Source organism: Manis pentadactyla, chromosome 10 (genome assembly GCF_030020395.1).
Source record: "Manis pentadactyla isolate mManPen7 chromosome 10, mManPen7.hap1, whole genome shotgun sequence".
NCBI lineage: Eukaryota > Metazoa > Chordata > Mammalia > Pholidota > Manidae > Manis > Manis pentadactyla.
This window is the reverse complement of record NC_080028.1, coordinates 34644824-34667467: the sequence shown is the minus strand read 5'-3', so window position 1 is coordinate 34667467 and position 22644 is coordinate 34644824. Positions and strand designations below refer to the sequence as shown.

Genomic DNA, 22644 nt, shown 5'->3' with positions numbered 1-22644 from the left:
ATTCTCATAAAATTCATTATTTAAGAATTTTATTCTTATTACTTCATAGGTAGTTTTATTAGAATTCATTTTCCAGAAATTTGGACAATCTCAACTAATACTTCGTTTTGTTTGATGAGACTAAGGGGGGACGGATGATCCATATTTACTTACATAATAATGGCACCCATATTTGTGGGAGGAGAACTGTGTTAAAAAAAATACCCTTATGTGAGCTCATCACAATTACGCTCTTCTGTAAGTGATATTTAATATAATTTATGTCGATCCATCAGTAGTACTCAGGTATTTACCATTTTTTTGTTAAATTAGGTAGCTACCATGTACAGAAGAGATGTGGGAAAGACAGAAGAGCTCAGAGACAGGAAATTACAGATTTCCATGTCTGAAGAGATCTTAAAAACTGTTCCTTCTTGTGGCTTCATTTGTAAGATGCAAAAACTGAGGACCTTACAGGTGGCATAGTTTGCTCAGCATTAACCTAATTGTAGAAGAATCGGAATGTATTTTGAGGTGATTTGACAGAATAAGTAGGGACATATTCCTGCGGTTTACAGATACCAGCACATCCTTTTCTTGCTACTGGGTGTGTGCATATGCACACACATTCCCTCAAACACATAGAAATTGGGTGGATGCGTACAGTGCTTCTAACAGTGTTCTGTTACATTCCCTTGAGTCAGAATCAAATAGCCCAGAATATCTTTATTTCTTAATGTCCTATTTTCTAATTTCTTTAATTTTTTTACCTATATCAGAATGTACAATATTTAACCTACTGCTAATTAAAAAGATGTTGTAGAGCATGTATAAAAAGATGTATTTGTTTGATTTTGTATTTTTAAAACTATAATGTCTGGAGTTACTACCCAAGCCAGTAGAGAGAGAAAGGGACGGGGGAGAAAAAACTTAATCTGTGCTGTGTGCTTTCACTAAATTACTTCATCTGTTGTTCATAACAATCTTATGAGGTAGGTGTCTTCTACCCACTTTACAGAAAAAGTAATCAAGCACAGATTTCCCTTTCAAATAACCTATAGTTTAAAATGAGAAATAAAATTGAACATAAATAATAATCTGAATGTTACTGGATTTCAGAAGCGGGAGTGATTATTTTCATTCAAGGAAGGAGGAAAAGCTTTCTGGAGGAAGGGATTGAGGCAGTGATTGTTGCAGGCTTGTGTATTAGTTTACTAGGTCATCATAACAAAGCGCCATAGATACAGTGGTTTAAACAACAGAAATATATTCTCACAGTTCTGAAAGCCAAAAGTCCAGAATCAAGGTACTGGACGGGATTATTTCTTTAACCTCTGAAGGAAGGTTCTAAAGCCTTCTCCTTGGCGTGTAGATGGGCACCTTCTCCCTTTCTCTTCACATTGTCTCCCCTCCAAGCTGCCTCCATGTCCAAGTTTTTCTCTTGCGTAAGAATACCAGGCATACTGGATTAGGACCCACCGTAATCATCTTATTTTAATTTGGTTTAAAATCTTTAAAAAGGCTCTATTTCCAAATAAAGTCACATTGGAGGTACTGGTGGTTAGGACTTCAACATATGAATTTGTGGGTGGAATGTGGGAATGAGGCATAATAAAATCCTAATAGATAAGTCATACTTTATTTTTGGACTGGAAAAGCCACTATAAATCAGTTTAGTCATTATGAGTACATACGGAAGCATTATTTGTGTGGACATTGTTAAGTCCTACTTGACATTGTTTTTTTTTTTTTTTCTTTTAGAATTGAGGTTTTATTTGAGGGTCAGTACACAGACATCTAAATTTGAACACAATTCTTAATGTACATACCAAATATCTAGAAAATCATGTAATTGTGATTTTTCACTCAACAGTTATTCCAGTGACTTTCCAGCTTAAACTTTGGAGGCAAGTTTTCCTTAATAGGATATCAAGTACCGTATCTTCAAATATTGATATGCTGTTACATCAGTTTCACTAATTCACAACTTCTTATCATATGCACTACGTATGCAGATTTTTAATCTTTCACAGCACATTAACAAGGTTACTAGGAAAACTGGACTGCCAAGACCAAAGATGTTACACAGTGCACACAATTCTCACAGGAGAGCCAAGATCAAGGAGTGGTTTTCTTTAGGAAACCTACCAGAGATAACACAGGAGTAGAAGTAATTTAAAATGTTCAAGATATATTAAATGCACAACTGACTCCAAATTGCCATTTAGTTTATGTTTATATTACAGAATATAAAAACTACCCCCATTATGGAATGTTAAGCTGACACCCAAGACAATCAAAGCCTCCCATATTCAATACCCCACTATTTTCTGGTTGTACCAAAAAATAAACAACCAGCAAATTTCACCTCTTAAAAAAAAGCATTTACACTTAAAAAATGGGATGAGGTGGGATCCCCTCCTTCTTAAAAATGTTTCTAGAGCTACTAAAAAACTTGCCATTTACAAAATAGTTGATAAAAATATTCCTCTGGATTGTACAAGAAGGGAGACAGGGACCACTGATAAGACATGGCATATGATAGTAATCTGACTTGGCTCCTTTCTCTCCTGCTTCATCAGAGGCTGGACTCTCATTTTTAGTTTCTCCGTTTTCTGCGGGTAAATCTTCTTTAGCTTCCTGGTCAGCCACTTCGGCCTGCTTTCCCTTTGCTCCCCTTTTCCCTTTTGTTTGCACTTTCTTGTCTGAAGATTTATCCTTTCCTGCCGCCTTTTTTGGCTTCGTTTCCACTTTTTGCAGGAGCAGGTTTAGCTGACAAGCTGGCCGACCTCGTCTTGGGCTCCTCCTTCGCCGCGCCCTCGGCGGAGCTGACCGTCCTCTTGGGCATCGTGGAGGCGCGGCGGGCGCGTGCCGGGTGCCTGCGGGCCGCGGCGCGCCAAGAGCCTTCGCGAAGCTGGGCCGCCTGGCCGCTGCCGCTCCTCCCGCCGCCCGAGCTGCTGCGGCCCGCCGCGCGGGCGGTGGGAGAACCGGCTTGACATTGTTTTCTTTTTAATTTAAACAAACCCCATTACCGTATCTCCCTGCAAGTTTTATATTCTAACTTATTTATTTTGGTTTGAATTTCTCTAGAGCTCTCCAATTTTCTCATATTTTTCTAAGGAAAAATGTTCCCTTTTTTAGCATAGTGTTTACTTATCCAGTATGCCTTATGCCATTTTTATTTATTAAGCCTTAAAAATATTCCTAACTTCATTTTCCTGAAGACTTCAGAAATGGAGTCAGAAGATCATGGTCAAAGAGAACAGGACCTTCAAAAAGAAAACCTGAAGCTGTCATCGGAAAATATTGAACTAAAACTTCAGCTTGAACAAGCAAATAAAGATGTGCCAAGATTAAAGGTACATTTTTAATGTTTTTTAGTTAGTAAATGAACTATTCCATAAAATATTTTTCACTAACTAAACTCATCATAAATTTAAATAGTTGCAAAGGATGTACTTGACTTTTTTCATTACTGACATTTAACAATAAAAATTTCATTCCAATGACATTTGAATTGCCATAGTGGTTTGATACTCATCATCTATGTAAATAATTATAAGAAAAATAATCTCAATAAAAATTCAAACAGGTCCTAAAATTTGTATGGAAATGCAGAACCAAGAATAGTCAAGACTGCTTCAAAAACAATAAAATGATAGGACTTGTTCAATAAGATATGAAAGCCTAAAAAGTGATAGGCTTTAGGACAATGACTAAACAAACTGACAGGTGGGACACAATGAAAAGCTGAAAAATATCCTTGCAGAGATGAATACTTGATTTGTAACAGGTAGCATGGTTGAGCAACGAGTAAAGGATGGCCATTTCAGTTAAGGAGGGAAAAATGGACTACTCTTATACTGTATCTAAAAACCAATTCTAGGTATATTAAGCCTAATTTTTAAAGGTTTCAGAAGGTAATAAGGACATAAAAAATTATTAAAGAAAGAATGAGTAAATTTGGATATATTAAAATAAATATTTCCATTCACCAAACACCATTAAAAGGATAAAAAGATAAGCCACAGAATGAAAAGATATTTTCTTATGTGGTGATACAACCCTAATAAAAGATCTACACTCAATATTTGAAGAAAAATAAGTGAAATAAAAAAACAGAGAACCTACCAATTAAAAGCAATGAAATCAAATTGGTAATCAAAAACTACCTAAGAACAAAATTCCAGAACCAGATGGCTTCACAGCTGAATTTTATCAAACCCTTCTTAAAGTATTCCACAAAGTAGAAGAGGAGGGACTACTTCCAAACTCATTCTATGAGGCCAACATCACTCTAATACCAAAACCAGGCAAAGATACCACAAAAAAAGAAAATTACAGACCAATATCCCTGAAGAACATAGATGCAAAAATCCTCAACAAAACATTAGCAAACTGAATTCAAAAATACATCAAAAAGATCATCCATCATGACCAAGTGAGATTTATTCCAGGGATGCAAGGATGGTGCAATATTCAAAAATCAATCAATATCATACATCACATTAAAAAAAGGTCAAAAATCACATATCATGTCAATAGATGCTGAAAAGTCATTTAAAAAATTCAATATTGATTCATGATAACTCTTAACAAAATAGATATGGGGGTACATACCTCAACATGATAAAGGCCATATACAACAAACCCACAGCCAGCATATTTAATGGCTAAAAGCTTTAACCTTTTCCTCTAAGATTGGGAACAAAACAAGGATACCCACTCTCATCACTTTTATTCAACATACTACTGGAGGTCCTAGCCACAGCAATCAGAAGACACAAAGAGATAAAAGGCATTGAATTTGGTAAGGAAGAAGTTAAACTGTCACTATTTGCAGACAATATGATGTTGTACATAGAAAACTCTAAAGAATCCACCAAAAACCTACTAGAACTAGTAACTGAATTCGTTGCAGGATACAAAATCACTACACGGAAATCTGTTGCATTCCTATGTACTAATGATGAACTAGCAGAAAGAAAAATCAAGAAAATAACTCCACTTATAATTTCATCAAAAAGCATAAAATACCTAGGAATAAACCTAACCAAGGAGATGAAAGACCTATACCCTGAAAACAAGATGCTCATGAGAAAAATTAAAGAAGACAACATTAAATGGAAATATAGCCCATGCTTATGGGTAGGAAGAATTAATATTGTCAAAATGGCCTTTCCGCCTAAAGCAATGTACAGATTCAATGCAATACCCTATCAAAAAACCAACAGCATTCTTCAATGAACTAGAACAAATAGTTCTAAAGTTCATATGGAACCACAAAAGGCCCTGAAGAGCCAAAGCGATCCTGAGAAGGAAGAATAAAGCTGGGGGGATTATGCTCCCGAACTTCAAGCTCTACTACAAAGCCACAGTAATCAAGACAATTTGGTACTGGCACAAGAACAGACCCATAGATCAATGGAACAGAATAGAGAGCCCAGATATAAACTCACCCATATGGTCCATTAATATATGATAAAAGAGCCATAGATATACAATGGGGAAATGACAGCCTCTTTAACAAATGGCATTGGCAAAACTGGACAGCTACATGTTAAGAGAATGAAACTGGATTATTGACTAACTCCATACACAAAAGTAAACTCGAAATGGATCAAAGACCTGAATTAAGTCATGAAACCATAAAACTCATAGAAGAAAACATAGGCAAAAGTCTCTTGAATATAAACATGGGCAGCTTTTTCCTGAACAATTCTCCTCAGGCAAGGGAAACAAAAGCAAAAATGAACAGATAGCACTACATCAAACTAAAATGCTTCTGTACAGCAAAGGGCACCATCAGCAGAACAAAAAGGCTTCTACAATATGGGAGAATATATTCATAAATGATCTACCCCATAAGGGGTTAGCATCCAAAATATATAAAGAACTCAAGTGCCTCAACAACCAAGAAACAAATAACCCCATTAAAAAATGGGCAGAGAATATGAACAGACACTTCTCCAAAGAAGAAATTCAGATGGCCAACAGGCATATGAAAAGATGTTCCACACTGCTAATTATCAGGGAAATGCAAGTTAAAACCACAATGAGATATTGCCTGACACCAGTTAGGATGGCCAACATCCAACAGACAAGAAACAACAAATTCTGATTAGGATGTGGAGAAAGGGGAACCCTCCTACACTGTTGGTATGAATGTAAATGGGTTCAACTGTTGTGGAAATCAATATGGAGGTTCCTCAAAGAACTAAAAATAGAAATACCATTTAACCCAGTAATTCCACTCCTCAGAATGTACCCAAAGAAAACAAGTTCCCTGATCTGAAAAGACATATGCACCCCTATGTTTATCGGTGCACTATTTGCAATAGCCAAGATATGGAAGCAACCTAAGTGTCCATCAGTAGATGAATGAATAAAGAAGAGGTGGTACATATACACAATGGAATACTATTCAGCCATAAGAAAGAAACAAATCCTACCATTTGCAACAACATGGATGGAGCTGGAGGATATTATGCTCAGTGAAATAAGCCATGTAGAGAAAGACAAATACCAAATAACTGCAAAGCAAAACAAAAGGAACAAAATCACAGTAGACTCACAGACACTGAGAAGGGCCTAGTCATTACCAAAGGGAAAGGGTTGGGGAGGGCGTGTTGGAAGGAAGAAGGGGATTAAAGGGCAAAATAATTCACAGAGAACCTGATGGAACAGGTTTCTTTGTGTTGGCACTATTGACATTTGGGGCTGGATATTTCTTTGTCGTACGTATTGCAGGATGTTTAGAAGGATCTTTGGCCTCCACCTACAAGATGCCATTAGCATCTTCCCAGACAAAACTACATTTAGCCATTGCCAAATATGTCCTACTGTGGCAGTGGCAAAATCATCTCTGAGAACCACTGTGATAGAAGTAATATAAAGACAATTCCATTTAAAAATGGGCAAGAATCTGAATTGACATTTCTCAAATATATATAAATGGTCAGTAAACTCATAAAATGATGCTCATTGTCATTAATATTATATAAATGTAAGTTAAAACCACAATGAGACACCATTTCATATGCCCTGGGATGATTTAATCAAAAGGATAACAAGTGTTGATAAGGGCGTGGAGAAACTGGAATCTTCATACATTGCAGGTAGGATGATACAGCTTCTTTGGAAAACAGCCTGGCAGTTCCTCAAAAGGCTACATAGAGTCACCATATGTCCAAGCTATTCCACTCCTGGGTGTATACCTCAGAGATGCAAAACATACATCCACACAGAAGCTTGAACACAGATGTTTGTATCTACATTATAGCAGCCCATAAAGTGGAAACAACCAAGTATCACCCTGTGATGAACAGATAAATTGTGGTATATTTGACTATAAAATGGGATGAAGTATTATTATAGATGACAGCATGGATATAGCTTGAAAATACTATGGTAAGTGGAAAAAATCATGTACAAAAGACCATATACTGTATATGATTCCACTTACATGAAATATCCAGAATAGGCAAATCCATAGAAACTAAGTATATTAGTGCTTGTGTAGGGCTGGGGACACTGGGAAGATATGAAGACTAACTGCTGATGGGTTTGGGTTTCTATGAATGTACTAAAACTTTTCAACTGAACACTTGAATGAGTGAATTGTACGCAAATTGTATCTCAATAAAGCTTTTAAAAAATGTGACTCACATTTATTGCTTCAAATATTTAGTGCAGCTTTTCTTTGCAACTGATGATAATTATTGGAAAACACTGAGAATGGCTAAAAAGGTTTGTTTAAAACCATGTCTTCCCTTCAGAGTTTCTTATTAGTGCTCTCGTATCATTGATGTATGAGACTTTCCTTCAAGAGTAATACATTCTTTAACAATAGTTCAGAAATAGAAGAAGCAAATTTTTCAACAAAAATTCTTAACTACGACAGTGTATTTGAATTCAGAACATTCCAACATGAATACCACTATTTCTAATACCATGTGAATTCATTTTCTGTCACTGCTGTAATAAATTATCACTTAGCAAGTGGATTCAACACCTCAAGTTTATTGTCTTGTAGTTCTATAGCTTAGAAATTTGGTGCAGATTTGTCTGGATTAAAATTAAGGGCTATATTCCTTCTGGAGACTCTGTGAGGGAGTCTGTTTCCTTGCCTTCTCCAGTTTGTAGAGAACATCTGTATTCTTGGTTCACGCCCCCTTCCTCTACCTTTGGGGTCAGCAATGAGTAGTAAACTCCTTCTGACACTGCATCACTCTGACCTAGCTTCAATTGTTACATCTCTTTTCCTGGTTTTCTTCCTCTGTTTTTCTTATCCACTTTTAAGGACCCTTTTGATTGGGCCTACCTGAATTATCCAGGATAACCTGCCAATTTTAAGATAGCTGCATCCTTAAATACATCTGCATCCTTAATTTCTCTTTCCCACAGAACCTAGTATAGAAACAGGTTCCAGGGATTAGGACATAGACGTGTTTGGGGGCCATTGTTCTGCCTACCACATCATGATTTTCTACTGGTAGAAATGTCATATAAATCAAGATACTGGAGAAAGCCCTACAAGTTCATGGAAGTTTGATTAAGCAGTAAAGGAAGATTTCTTTTTTGGTCAATGTACTATAGTAAATTTTGACATGTGTGAAGGGTAGGACTTTTTCTTTGTATATTGGAGGAAAGGCTTTTGCGAACTCAGGTCTGTTCTCAAGCAAACCAATTTTAAAGGAAAAATGTGTGGAAATTGAGAATCTGGAATAGGGTTGATTTATTTCAAATTACTGAGATGGCATATCCACCAAAGGCTTCCTATAACCCAGGACCCTGCTAAGATGATCATTGATTTGGGGCAGTGGTTTCTAAACCTGGCTGATTTCATAATTACTTAAAGCATTTAAAAAAATAGTATCAGATTTCCAGGCTTTAATGTAGACCTGCTGAATCAGTAGTTCAGAAGCAGAGACCTGAAAGATGTTTTGAATAATTTCTTTAGTTGGTTCTGATAATTAGCCAGATTTGTTAACTACTGGTTTAGAAAACAATGGGAGCTGAGTTAGCAATAACAGAAGACACAACTGTTCTCTAGCTTTTTCTGTTATTTGCAGGTTGGTTTTGAAGGTTGTAGAACATTTAAGTATAATCTAGGACTTTGGCCAATCTGCAGTGGAGCTAATAGAAGAATTTGAAAATATCATTCTTCTTACTTTCAAGAAATCATCCCCCAAGCCACAGAAAATGAGAACTATTGAATTATTTTTCCTTTTTTGGACATACATATTCTACCATTATAAGCTATGCCTTATGTAAATTTGTCTTTTTAAATTTGTTGTAATGCAACTAGTTATTTTTATCTCACAGATCTAATGTAAGAATACAGTAATATCACTTTGCATTTATATAAAAAATTTGGTATACTAAATTATGGTTATAATTACCATCTAAAGCCTACGAACTAGCAAATTGTTGACATTTTTTGTAAGTTTGTTTAATAACCTTTCCAGAAATAAGGAGACACATTTTTTAAAACAAATTATGTAGCTAATCAGGAGAACGATGGTTGATCATTGAACATGTGCATAATATGTATCTTGAAAAGCCTGAAATGTTGCATTTTCTTCGTAGGTATTAGACTACAGTAAGAAACTCAGCAAGGAATTCCACCCCCAACCCAGAGTTAGGAACCCCTGAAACCTCAGAGGAATATTTCACTACCCATTCACCATCCTTTAGTTATAAAAACTGAGGAAGAAGAGGAGGATGATGAACAAAATGGTTAGTAAGCCTTTTCTCAGATTTACAATGCACATTAAAAGACCTCACAATATTTCATACGTTTGTTTAACTGTTAGAGGTTCATGATATATAAGGCAGATTTGGGTGTGAAAATGATTTCAATTTTATTAAGTATATTAAAATCATTATGTTCTAATTTATTCTATGTCTACACATGCTTATGCTCTTTTGGACTGGAAGGTTTTTGTATAATAGCTGGGAGACAGATCTCATGTTTAAATATGTACAGTTGTTTACAGGGATACTAATAACCTCTTTTATTTATATATAACTGAACATTGATAAAAGTGATTTATGTATCTTTTATTTATATGTAACTAAATATTGACATATCCTTCTGTCTGATATATGCTTACATCTGTCTCATATTTAATCCTGGAAGTTCTAGATATGCATGGAGTATTTTATAGTTTATAAAGGCTACCGTCTGTATTATCCCAAGGAAACCTTGCCAAATTATAAACAGCATTAGAACCCAGGTCTTCTGCAGCCTAGTGCATCCTATTCTTCCCATATCATCAGAAAACTGTGGTGCCAGAGAAACATGCAGAGAAACATGCAGAAAAGTAGACTCTTCCTTCCTGCCGTTGAACACATCCTGTGGGCTCCAGACCACCACAGCCTCTGTGCTCAGTAATACACAGAACTACTCATTCCTTTATGTTACTGCTGTAGCTCCGCATCCCCCAAACCCACATCCTCCTCCAAAGAACATGATCTCAGCGTGAGTCTATCCCTCCTGCTTCTCATCTCACACGCATAATGTGTGATTAGGCATTTCATTTCTCTCAACTGATTCTAATACATGAAAAACAGCAATTAGAAACATTTGCCAGTATGCAAATTACTGATCTTAAAGATTAAAAAAAAAACTAGTAATCCATCCATGAAAACAATATTTGGGATTTTTCATTATGGTTTATAAATTTTCAGATTATTTGGCTTTGGAACAATTTAATTAAAAAATATATCCTATAGATGCATCTAGTTTACGGACAATGACCCCTGAAGAAATTGAAGAACAAAGAGCAATAAAGGAGATATGTTATAAATCTGGTAAGAAATCAAACATTTGTGGATTTTTCTAATATTTGATGTGACAGATATGCTAACCATCACTTTTCTTATGGGAGATTAGGTGAATTCTACAGATTTTATACTTCTCCAGATATTTCATCATCAAAAAGCCTAACCTCTACCGCAGAAAAAGAATTAGAAAAGCCTTTGGAAAATGGCAGTGAATTGCAAGAAGGTAAGGGATGACAAGGCAGCGCTTCAAGGTGATTTGTGAAGGATACTCAGTCCAATAGGCTGTGAATTATTTAGTAAGATGTACAGTAGAGTTAAATGACAAGACATCAGAATTGAGAGTGAGAATGAAGTGCTTTTCTCAGATGACCTTAACTTTAACATGAAAAGCTGCTATTAATATAATTACGCTTTCCCAGAGATGCCACAGAATGAGGAGCCTTCATAAACACATGGTGACACTACATTCCATGCAGTAATTCTGTAAATAATTTGCTTTTATGATTACATATTTCTTTGGAAGCAATTCTTCCTGTGTAATAGATGTAGTTTTCTGGTTTAGAACCCAATCCAGAATAACATGTGGTATTAGAATTTCATTTCTCTTTTATTCTCATTTTAATAGTTTATTTTATAAGAAAATTATCTAGAGATATATAAGAAAAATGGTGAGACTTATTTAATTACCACAGTTCAATTAGCATTTTTTAGTCAGTAGTAGACACAAATAGTTTTACTCATTTTCTTTTCATGGTATATAAATAAAAACAAAAGAAGTATCACAATTCATTATATGAAAAGCAAATCAAATAGACTAAATGTATTATGTACAAACTATAGTGTTAGAAGGCTTGAATTTTTAAATTGCCATTTGATAAATTATCCACACATGCAAATCAATTTGCTTGCTGCTTTCCTGATAATTAAAACATTCGCCTAAAATTTATGTATTTATAAATCGACTTTTTTCATCATATCACCATGCAAACAACACTTGCATTAACTTTTAGGATTTTACTATCATCATGAATTCTATCACAAACTTATGTAAGCATGTAGTCGTTTCCGGGATGATTTTTTCTTTCTTAAAAAACTTCTAGGGGATGGTCTTACAGTTCCAAAAAAATTTAGCCTATGTGAAAAGCAAGGGGAGATGAAAGCATCATTGGATGGAAAACCAAGGACTGACCTTGCTGCTTTTGAAAATGGAAGTGAGTTAATTTATTACTGGCTGATTCTGAATATATCATCATATTAAAAAGTGAGTTTGAATTTTCTCTCTCATAACTAACTTAGTTTCTTCAAAATCTTTTTGACATTTTTTGCTGGCTTTGAGTAAGCTCCTTGGGGCCAAGAACTGTATATAATCAATTGCTGTAAGTGAATCCCTGCAGTAGACTATCTGGTACATGATGTACACACCATACATATTTGTAGAAAAAATGATTTTATGTTTAAACAACTGAATGGATGAATAGGGACATGTACTTAAAATTTAGAGATGACTGGAAGTTAATATGCTGGAACAATGAGTCAAATTTAACAAGGTAAACTCACACAAGGATGAACATAAAGTCTTACATTTTATTTAGTTTCAAGATATTCATGGCGGGTTTTCTTAAAATTGGGAAAGAGCTGACATGATAGAGATGGTGAAGAAAAAAGTATTTTTTGTTGGCCACAGAGTTTCAAATGAGTCAGTAACATCTGTCAGCTACCAAATAGCTAAGGTAAATTCACACTGAATTATTAGGAGTAGTATAGGAAGATAATGAAATGTGGTAAGTCATTTAAAGTACTCAACAGAGTCTCTGACAAATAGAAAAATGCTCCATAAACGTGAACTATTATTAGAGCAGTTCCACTGATTTCTGCATAGTGTAGTCCATATTCAGTGTCACTTTTAAAGAAGGCTACTTGAAACATATTTTATGTTAGGAAGGGTAAGTTGTATGGTGAAGGATCTGAAAATTTAGTGTATAAGTAATATTTAAAGCAACTATAGATTTTTATTCTGAAAAACAAGACCTTTAAGGAACATAAAAAATGACTTTCATATTTCTGAAGATATTATATGGAAGATAAATTATATTTACTGTATCTCTAAAGGGTGGAAGAAGTAGAAATAAAGATTGTTATACATTAAAGGAAAATGTGCTGACTATGAATTTTCTTGCATATTATCTGTATGCAAGTGTACATATTGAATATTCATATTCAAATTTGCACATGTACTAATCTAAACATATATGATATGAATAGAGATGGGGATGGTATCACTGAGAAGTGTTTGACAAAAGTGGGCAAAAGGGATATTGTAGGTGTGGATAATCTGTGTTGAAAGATGGTTTTGTACAACTTACTGCCATCACTGCCACTGACAGTAAGGTGTTGTCCTAGGAGGTGACTGCCACGTCCGACAGAGGATCATAGTGCTTGGAGTAGACAAAAATAAAGCTTTACCTGAAAAGAAAGAAATCACCATGTCAAAACGCTCAGATACTAAAGGTAATTAATCATTCTATAATTTTAATCCATTTGTAATTTGAATAGACAAGTTATTCATAAAGTTAGACTGCTTTAGAAACCAATACAAGAGACAAGGTAATAAATAAAAATATATTGCTACTAAATGCACTAAATAGGAGTTAAGAGCCCTAAGGTTCCCTGAATCTGTCCCTAATTGTTTGACAATGGGACTTTTTTTTAGCTCATGTCCTTATCTGAAATACTGGACTGTTGGACTCCATACGAGTCTTGCTAGCTCTGCAGTTCTTAGTTCTCTCAAATGGTAATACCAAGTCCTAACTTTAGTTTCTTTTTCAGCTTCAAATACTCAGTATGATTGAATTTTCTTAGAAAGCTTTTTTTTTAATACTGTGAAGAGTATTAATCTCATGACATCCCCATTTATAATTATTACTAGCTTTGGTTTATTACTAATCAAGAGATATAATAATAAAATACATCTTCTATAGTTCTATACTGCTCTTACTATGCTTACAAAATCCGAGCTGGTACCTCTCTGCTGGGCAGCTAGTCACAGACTAAAAGTATACCAGTCCTGTAATTGAATGGCAGGATGGCTTCACATACTCTCCATTCAAATATTAACCAATTTCACCTACTATTTTCTCCACTGTTAAATAAATGTCCTCAATAATAGATTAAGGCACTTGTGTCCAAATTATTCTTATGGAAAATTACTTGTAAATCTCTCTTCCTCTTTCTCATTCAGAGATGGGAAAGTCTGCCCAAACCATTAAAAGGAAAAATACAAACAAAAACTCTTACTACACCAATAATGATAGCCACAATCCACATGTGGCTGTGTAAATTTAAGCTAATCGAAATGAAGTAAAATTGAAAAGTTCAGCTCTTCAGTTTGCACTAGCCAAATTCCAAGTGTCAGCATCCACATGTGACTAGTGGCAATCACTTCAGAGAGCACAGGTTTAGAATATTTCCATCATTGTAGAAAGCTCTGTTGGATAGCCCAGCTGTAAGCATAGAATATGTGAAAGTCATTACATTTTAAATATTTCTGGAACTTTAATTTAAATCAGACCATTTGACGTTAAATTGATCATCTTTTAACACTTTGGAGGGATTAAAAATATTGCCAGAAATATATAATTTACATATTGAAGATAATGGCTGTATTTCTGAATTTTTAATGTTTTGTTAATGACAAGCTTTAGGGACTAAATGTGGTAATTAGGGAATTTCATGGATACATGGTAAAAATTAATATACATACATATTTTTTAAAGAGGTGCATCCATCATATGTTTGAAAGTGAAATTCCAACTGAAACACTTCTACTAATATTGACATTTTATTTTCTTAATTTGCTTTGAAAGATAACAAGGACAATCCTGATCCAGAGTGTTCCCTAACTACCCAATTAGTACCTACAACGCATCTGTTAAATGCTACTGAGAATGTCAGTGTGAAGTGCAGAGTGGATCCCTCTTCAAGTGAGACATTAGCTCTATAATTTTTGGCCTTAGATATATATGTATATGTATATATTTGTCTTACCACGGATTTGTTTTGCTTATTTTAAATAGAATTTTTAAAAAGAAAGAAAAAAGGAAGGTTTGGAAATTATTCAGGATTAAGAATTAAAAACCCAATATTCTTCTACTAACTCTGACAATGAATTATGACATACATCCTAGTAAATTACATTCTTTCCCACTAGTTTACTTTAGGTGTTAACATTAATAATATGCCAGTTTTTCAGAAGATTCATTAGTATAGCACTTTAAATGTAACCCACAGTGGGTTATATTGGCAGGTTTTTATTATGTTCTGGATTATTTTTCTGGATTTGGCTTCTCCTTGCCATTCAGTACTCTGAGCCACTTCTCTTGACATAATTAAGAATAATGAATCTTCCTTCATTTCCTCTCTCTTTTCCTTCTTTCCCCTCTTTCATTTTATTGAACCCCTGTAATATTCTTGGATCCCAGTTAGGAACCGAAGGGAAGGCCCATGATGGTTTACTCCAAGAAGTCCAGCTTACTTGTTAAAAATATAGTTTCCAAATCCTAGGAGTGGGAGCTTGAGAGTAAGGGTGGAGTATGATATTTGGAGAAGAGGCAGTGAACCCCCGCATCACTGAAGGTTTAACACATACGCTGAAGTAGAGAACTAGGGCAAAGACAGATTGATGAGTCCACTGCAGTGAGCTAATGTCACCACACTGAGAACTTGATGTTCATTTCCTCGGCACAGTAGTTACTTGGGAATGTTCATGATCTCCACACAAAGAGATAACAAAGAATGCCCCTCTCTACCATTGTTTAAGATTCTCTGTAAAACTGTACCTTAGAAATTCATGGAAAATTGAGCATGTACATATACTTTTTGATGTAAATAATGCAAGTAAAATATGAATGATATAGTGATCTTAACACATACAGAATCTGACTCTTCAGTTTTGTTTCACCAAACTACCCATACACCCAAATTCTTAAGATCTCAAAACAATAAGGTAAAATTCACTAGAGGTATTTTGCCTTAAGTCAATTTCTTAAGTAGTGTTCAAAATAACAATTCTAAAACTACTCAAAAACAACATTGGGAATGTAATTGTATGTTCTTTTAAAAGAATCCATTCTTTCCTTTGGAGAAAAGTATTTTTTCCTCTAAGGAATACTACTTATTGGAAGTTTTCTCATCAATCAATTTCCAAGATAGTTTTTTTTTGTACTTAAAATAAATCACCCTTTGTTCTACCAAAAAAAAGTGTTAGGGTGATGCATTATTTTTTTTCTCTTGCTTGACATGTCAATGCACAGACATGTAATTATCACCTCCAGTAGTTTTCAGATGAAAGCATCTCTTAAAAAACTGTAAAAATTTTGTGTCTTCTTTAAGTGTATGATGTCCAGCCAGTGAGGAAGCCTGATTTTAAAGGTGTGAAAAAAAGGAAATGGATTTATGATGAACCAAAGAACTCTCCTGGCCCAGGAATGTAGAGAGGTAAAGTTTCTTTTATATTTGGTATTTTGATAATTTGAAAAGAGATTAAATATGAAATGGTATTTTCTACCTGAAAAACTAATCATGACTGTGCGATGTTATTTTAGATGTCAAACCAACTTCAATAAACTTAGTCTTTTTAGCTTATATTGTCTCCCATTATGCTGTTAAGCACTTAAAAATGCAATGTGTTAATTATGGGTTTGAAATCAGCTTGTTTTTTTTCTTTCACTCCCTTCCCCCTTTCTTTTACAGTGGTACAGGCACCAATTTCCCAAAATAAAATGAGGGACCATCGCAATTATAAAAACAGAAATGCTGAAAATGCATCCTATATCCATGCTCAGAGAGATGCTGTCAAACCTGTCTCGTTGAATGCACCTTCTTACAGCGGGCCCATGAATAGTTCCTACATTAAAGGCAATGTTAACAAGGAACCCAAACCCAACCGCTGTCCTGGTGAGGTTCATTACTTACATAATTTACTCATGTCTATAGTTTGCATCACCATGGAATTTCTGGATGGTCCAACTGACCTTCACTGTTACCCACCTTCTCTTCTTTTTCGAGGCCATCACCACCATAACATCTTAGAAAACTAGTGAAGGGATTTCTTCCATGTGTAGAAATACACGATTTAAAGGATATGGAAGAAAACATGTTGGGTGACATCATTTGTTGTGAACCTCCCTAGAGTTTTGTCTCAGAGCACAGCACTCTGTTCCCCCTGGATAGCTTTACTTCACCCTTAACGATTGTTTTCAAATGGTTGACCTTGTCTTGTTCCACTAACTACATTGTTCAATGATCACTTCATGCTAGTGCTTCAGCTTTTCTTGAGAACCTCATGACTACTTTTGGAAAGGGTTAGTTTGGGGGTTAATGGCAATTATTTTTGACAACGTCTCATCTCTTCCACCATACACAGATTGCTTCTAAATCATTGCATCACGTAACAGGCAAAATCACAGTATGTGTCAGGCAGTACAGGCCTCAAGGGAGGAGAGAACCAAATCTCTTTTTCTTCCTGTCTCACATGAATTTTGCTCTTTTAAAGTTGGGTTGCAAAGTCCACTCAGCTCCCTGTGATATCATGCTTGTATTTTCCTGTGTTCACAGTCTACTCAGGGCAGTTCTGAATGTTGTGTACTTTCTGAAATATAAGTAAAAACTCTGCTTCTTTTAGGTCTTTTCTTTTATAATTTAAATAGAAGTTAGTTTTATGTAAATTGTTTTTCTTCTCCTTGTTTTAGAATAGAATGATGTATGGATTTACATATAAAAATAAGGATACCAATAGGTAAAGCAGACTTTTCATTTTATTTACTAATTTTAAAAAATCAATTTTATTGTTATTTTACTGTGAGCAGACACCTGTGAAGAATACAATGGCCAGCAGAACTGCCTGGTGCCATTATCTAGATTTGTGTGAAGGTGGCTGCACTTACACTCGCTATTGCTTTTGCACCATTTGTGCAAATGTCAACACGGAAAAATCAAAATAAATTCGTAGGATTATTGTGGACCATTATTTGAGAATCACAGCTGTGTGGTAATACTTGAAAACACAAATATATCACTGTTAGTTAACTGTTCAAATACAGAGCCATCAGAGGAAAGTAGACATTTAAAGACCAAGTCAATATATAAATGCTTTGGTTTCCCGGGGCAGAGAGTTCACTGTGGCAGAGCGATTATTGCCATCATGGAGTCACTTCGTGGAAGGAAAGGGACTTTGCCTGTACCTTCCAGGTTGTCCTTCCTTCCTTTCTCCTTTTCTTCCTTCTCTGCTTCCTTCCTCCCAGTTTTTAAAAAAGCTTTTTAAAAATTGTAAAATCATGGCAAAGAAAAGCAATGTAATCTTTCCATTACACCGAGATATCATATTCTCGTCTAGCTTAGCCTCATAGGAGAGAGCCTGATATGAGGAACAAGACAGTTAATTAAGAGATGTGTAACCATGTTCATTGAGAACTTAAATGGTCTTTTAATAAACTCATGTCCCTGATGCCTTAGCTTTGAAAGAGTAACTTTAAAATATTCCTGCACTATGATTTTAAAGTTATAAAATATTCAATTCCAGTCTCCTTTTTTCTCAGATAAATATATGTCAACATCATATAATGGTTCAGCCTGGCAGAAAAGAATTCCTTTTTCAAAAACATATTCAAAAACTGAAAAGATAAATACAGGTAAATATTTACTAGTGATTTTAATGCATCATATAATTCTGAAAATGAATGACAAGTTTTTAAGCTCAAACAACTTATTTTAGAAAATTTAGAAAATTTTCACAATGCATATAAACAAGTACTTGTTTAGATATTCTCTCTACTAGCCATCTTACTTTGTATTGTTGTGTTCGTCTTTGTTCATTTTTATGTGTTATCAGAAATCTTTTAATGTACTTCTCTCCTAGGCTATAAGTATAGCAGTTGCAGCAATTTTATAATACGTTAAGATGCATTCTTTGTTGAACTGCAAAGCAAAGATATAAAACCATATGCTGACCCAAAATATTACAGCCTTACTGTGTCCACCATAGACAAATATGGGCTGGTACACACTGAAAGGGCATCAGAGATGAAGTTTCTAGGCCAGGAGGTTCAGAGCGACTGTGGTCTCCCCCTTGTTGTGCTCTGATCTCCAGGAAGGCGTGGGGACCCTGGGAAGAACCTCAGGGTAGAGGCTTGTAGCAGATCTGACCTCAGGTGGTTCTCTGGCTTAAAAGCTTCTTCTACCTTATCCGGGAGCTGGCTCAATGGCTTTGGGAAGCCACACAGGATAAAATGGTTTCAGTTACTTCTCAGAGAAATGAACCTTTCAGAAAAAGCCCTTGATAGGGAGTCCCTACCTAAATCGATAGCCCAGAACTTTCAGAATCATCTGAAATACATAAGCTCTTGTAAGAGCTTCCCAAAATGAGCCAGAACACATCCAGACTAGAGACTATCCTCTTCCCAAGATAAACTGCTGAAATCTTCTAAAGCATTATTTCTCTAAGCTCTTTGAACTTTAACTGTGATGCAATATGCAAACTTGTATATATATTTATGTACTGGAGTTAATTGTTTTTCATTTTTCCCATCTGTTCCCAAATTCTGTTGTTCTGCAAGAGAACTCTGCTTGTAGCACTATTTGACCGAGTATATTTTCTCTTAATTTTGTGTGGGTTTTCACATGTGGTTGCACTTAGTTTAGGGAGGAAGGAGGTGAAAAGTTGACAAAAATCCTGGATGAAACTGCAAATTGCCAAGCCACATCTTTTTCTTCCATGGTTTCCTTGTGGGTGGGATGGTTTTGGAGAATCAAAGGATGTACACCTCACCCCCAGGTCCCAGTGACAGCTCCTGTCCCATCCCAGATAGTTGAACATGAATTATAGAAGGATTTGGGGGAAGGTGTTGTCACTTCAGAGCATGAAACATGTACCGTCCATGTATGGCACAAGAAAGGGAATGTAACGAGGGATGTCAGCTGACAAAGCTGCTCTTTTCTTTCAACCTGGAAATTACAGAGGAGGGAATGGAAAGGCAGCAGGAGAACAGATCACTGTGGGGCCGCTTATTCAGTACTCATCTCCTCCTCGTCTCTTACCACCTCCAGCTCTGCCAGGTGGCTGGCAGGAAGGTCAATAATAGAATTCCTCTTAAGTTTATAAGAATCTGAGCATAAAGAGGAACTGCGTTGCACTTCCCAGATGCAGTCTAGGGAGAAGTTTTAGAGAGAGTTTCTCAATACCAGATGGTGGTGGGTTGGAGGGGAGAGCAGGCTGTGTTGAACATGAGAAGCTTCTTAAGATTTCCAAGTTCCAAGCTTGCTTGCATTATATATTCTTGTGAATTTCAAGTGCAAGTGAGTTCCTGGGAGAGAGGAACAGTGGGTCTATGCAAAGTCTCCTGACTGGGACAACAGGAATGGCATCAGAATGATGCCTTTGCGGTTGGAGCCTATTACAGGGGAGAACTCAGCTGGGATCTCAATAGATTGCTCTGCCAAGGAGTTGATTGGAAACCAAGCCATCATCCATTGGTCAAACCCTTGTTACTTGAAGTATGGTCTGAGGGCCACCAGCAATGACATCCCCTGGAAGCTTGCTAGAAATGTAGAATCTCCATCTAAGATCTGCTGCATCAAAATCTGCATTTTAGCCAGACTCTCACATGATTAGAAAGCATATTATAGTTTGAGAGACCCTAGACTACGTCATCTGGGCCTTGATTCACTAGCACATGACCCAGACCTTGTTGACACCCAAGATTGTCGAGATGATACTCTCTTGTAAGCTATCCCACAGCAGCAACCATTCTCCTCTGTCCCAACCCTAGAAATGAGGGGAGCAGCAAGGAGGTGAGAAAGGGAGAAAAACCCTGAGAGAAAATTTTAAATCTCAGTGTGACTGAAATATAAACCTGAAGTAACTAAGAAATCACTGACGTGGACTAAGTTTATGTACAAAGGACTAGATAAGTTTTCTACATCAGGCAGAATGGGGGGACTAAGAGTTAAGACAGATTAAATAGAGTTATAACAAAATAAAGTTAGTTTCCTTGTTTACCTGTGCTTTAGACTGGGAAATTTAGAATGTCTGAACTCTTATCCTTTCCAACTGGGGTCATCACCAGACTAGAGAAACATTGGCTTGAGTTTCCTCCCTTGTACTTCCTGCTAGGTCAGAGAGATGTCAACACTTCCCAGTGGACAGCTGGACTGCTGGAGAAAGGAGGCAGAAAGCACAAGCTACCACTGGTCTGTTCCTCTAAGGAAAATCTGGGAGCCAAGGCCACAGGAGTAGAAATGGGGAAGATGTTGTTGGATGCTCTGAGAATAACGCACTAGGAGAGCAAAATGTGTCTGTGGGAATCTAGGAAAGGAGCTGAAGGTGTGTAGAGGTGTCACTGTCATTGGCAGCCTTTCCTTGACGTCACATGTCCTTTCTGATAGGGACACAGCTGGTGTGACTGGAGGCATCTGTCTCCATTGGATGGAACATCCATTCCGTTTATTCTGGGTGCCCCATGGTGCAGTATTATACACAGTATTTTTTGCTTTCCTTTCCATCCCTCCATCCAAATTCAAAACACAGCAAGCTTCAGAAAGACGTGCAAATAGCTGAATGGCATTTTGAAAATTTATGAATAAAAACAACAAGCTTAGTTTTTGGTTTGCCTTTAGATTTATGGTAATGTAATGGCCAAAGACATATAAAATGTTGGTTACACTGAAGAATGCTGAAGAAGAAAATAATTGAAGTATTTCATGTGTTTTGTTACTAGAGGCAAGAAGAAATGGGAGCAAATAAACCTGGAGGTTGAGAGAAGGGAAAAATGAGAAAAGAGAAAAGTGTCAGACATCATCTGATTTACAATCAAAATGAAAATACAAATAAGATGTTCAAGTACTCCATACTATATAGTGGATAGGCAAAGATAATAAAATGCAAATTCTGAAATAAGACGCAGGAAGTACATTGTGCTTTTTCAAAATGCAAATTACAAACAGCTGCCTGTGTATTTATATAGGTCTGGAATTTATTCAATGCCTTGCCACAAACATTTAATAAAATTTAAAATTTTGACAATTAAAATCATTCTTTAATTGTAAACTGATATTGCACAGATTGAGTAGTAAAATTATGTCTTTGATTTCTGTTTTGCAATATTCTTTTTGGAAGAGACTTCACATTTTCTTTATAGTAGATTTTTAATCCAGGCCCTCAGCAACAATAATAGATAAAATGTAAACAAATTCAATGAAGTCCCACAGTTACAGATTAGGATGAGTATGTTAGAGGAATTCCAATAGAAATTCACTTTGATGTATTGTAGAAAGAGACTAAGATTGGTTTATTATGCAGGGAAGTTGCCGAACAATGTCTTTTAATGGGCAACTACAAAATCTGTCTGCTGAGCTATGCCCTATTCAAAACTGAAAAATAAACATTTTTCTACCATGAAAGCAAAAATTATACAGTCATATTGGAGTAAAGGACTTATTATAGAGAAAAAGTGAATTAATAACAGTGTCCCCAAAGTCTTAGTGTGGTTTTAAGACTTTAATAACTCCACAAGTATAAATGCTTACAAATACAAAAGAGACATCATTTGAAAACTTTTCATTTCTTTTGTACTTGCTTAGAATTGTGTAATAGATTTTCATTTAATTTTTGAAATTTTGTCTACAGGGTGACTGAAACAAGAATTTAAAAATGTATTCTTCAAACTTAAAAACAAGTGTGAGAATAATACAAGTAATTAACCTTTCAAATGATGTTTTTCTAAGTTTGTAGCATTTACACTTCTGAATTTATTAAAGCCCGTAATTTCATTAAGACTTTGAGACACCTGTATTTATATTTGCATGCATCTTGAGTTTACCGGT

At 35.7% G+C, this 22644-nt stretch overlaps 1 protein-coding gene and 3 pseudogenes across 3 annotated transcripts in view; 2 read left to right on the top strand and 2 right to left on the bottom strand.

Annotated features, from left to right (window-relative positions):
• LOC130679254 (centrosomal protein of 290 kDa-like) overlaps positions 1 to 12505 on the top strand; it is a 35277-nt pseudogene extending 22772 nt beyond the window's left edge.
• LOC130678994 (metallothionein-1A-like) overlaps positions 1 to 22644 on the bottom strand; it is a 64944-nt gene that overhangs the window by 9534 nt on the left and 32766 nt on the right. For 2 of the 3 annotated variants that reach the window (XM_057486596.1, XM_057486597.1), the window contains one exon: positions 13134 to 13233. The exons of the other annotated variant lie outside the window; for it this stretch is intronic. The gene's annotated coding sequence lies outside the window, so the exon portion shown is untranslated. The remainder of the gene's footprint in view (positions 1 to 13133; positions 13234 to 22644) is intronic. 3 annotated transcript variants of the gene reach the window in all.
• On the bottom strand, positions 2191 to 2990 carry LOC130678986 (non-histone chromosomal protein HMG-14-like; annotated as a pseudogene).
• On the top strand, positions 10740 to 21561 carry LOC130679253 (uncharacterized protein C12orf50 homolog; annotated as a pseudogene).